This window comes from Eimeria mitis, genomic scaffold, assembly GCF_000499745.2.
Source record: "Eimeria mitis Houghton genomic scaffold, Emh_scaff1078, whole genome shotgun sequence".
Taxonomy (NCBI): domain Eukaryota; phylum Apicomplexa; class Conoidasida; order Eucoccidiorida; family Eimeriidae; genus Eimeria; species Eimeria mitis.
Window position 1 is genome coordinate 7483 of NW_013567465.1, and position 1587 is coordinate 9069.

Below are 1587 nucleotides of genomic sequence, written 5' to 3' on the forward strand. Positions count from 1 at the left end.
ATATATATATATATATATATATATATATATATATATATATATATATATATTGCTCCAGACGAGAAACCGCGCGATATCTTCACGGTTATTCTGTTGCTGCGGTTTACTCTCTTCCCCTACAAATTGAATTAGAGAGACTATGCAAAAGAAGTACGGATACAGTGCAGCGCAGCTAACAAACAACACGCATGCGCGCTCTTTCTCAGCAGCTAGCAATGCCTATATACTTTATTACTGGGTGTAAAACAACAAATAAACCCTAAACCCTAAACCCTAAACCCTAAACCCTAGTGGTGCTTCGCACGCGTCAAGGTCTGCCGCCACTCCTCCTCCGTCTTCTGCTGGAAAGTTGAACTGGCCATCGTTGCTGCTGCTGTGAAAGCTGAAATAAAACAACGAAGACAAAACAGAGAAGAGAAGAACGATGAAAATAAAGCCAAAGGAATGGTGATCTCAAAACAAAAATTCTCGATGAGGTGAGGTGTGCAGACACCCGATACTGTCGGGCGTGGAATATGGAGGAAACTGAAAACTTCACTGGAAACACAAACATAGAGAATATGAATAAGATATATTTATGTAGATTTGCATATTCTACCTCCTTCTAACTAGTAAACTTGTGTTGCTACAGTGTGTGTGGTTTCTTGCCTGGAGAGCAGAGCCTGTTAGTTGTTGGCCTCAGCCGCAAACTCGAAGAAATGCTGTTCTGACGACAGGCAGGGAAAGCAGTGCAAGCCAAGAAAAGAGGAAGAGAGGAACAGAGCCAACGCATCGCTCGATCCGTTCAAGCAGATGGAGGGTCGTGCATCGGCAGCATGCAGGTGGTGTTATCTTTACACCAATCAAAATACTCTATAAACAGATCACAAAAAACAAAGAAAATATTAAGTTTTTGCTTTGCAAAGGAACAGATGAACTGTGAAACTACATACAACGAGCAGCTTCTGTATCATGGCACAAGGACGGGGCTTTCAGAGAGAGAAACTACTGTGTGTCTTTCATTCCCCCTACCTTCAACACAGAAAACGTATATTTGCATTTGTTTTATTTATTTTTAATACGGAACAGATGCATCTGCATTTCTCTAGGGGCTACGTTAGCAGGTTTCTCTTGGGGTATTTGACGGCGTTCGTTGACGGGTAGCCTGAAAATGCAACCAGGTGATCTTCATAAATTTTTTGTTGCGCGAGCTTATTCATCTTAATAAATTTAGCTGTATTTTTTGCAGTTCTCTATATCCATTTCCTTTCGGGGCTCGTGCGTCTAAGGAATTCAGCCAACGGCTGCTCTCGGTTTGTCTATGTACTCTGTGAAACTGCAGCTGCTCATCACTTCGATTGCATCGTATTAGGGGGCGGCAGCGGGGGCATTGCTTTCGCGAGAAGAGCGGCAACATATGGAGCAAAAGTTGCATTGGTGGAACACAGCCGCATGGGCGGCACCTGCGTCAACGTGGGTTGTGTTCCCAAGAAGGTGAATCAGCAGAATCATCAGAAAAATACAGAGAATCCAACATTTTTTTTAAATACACGGAACTCATTTACTTTGTTTTACCCTTCATACTCTTTAACGGATCAAATAAACCTC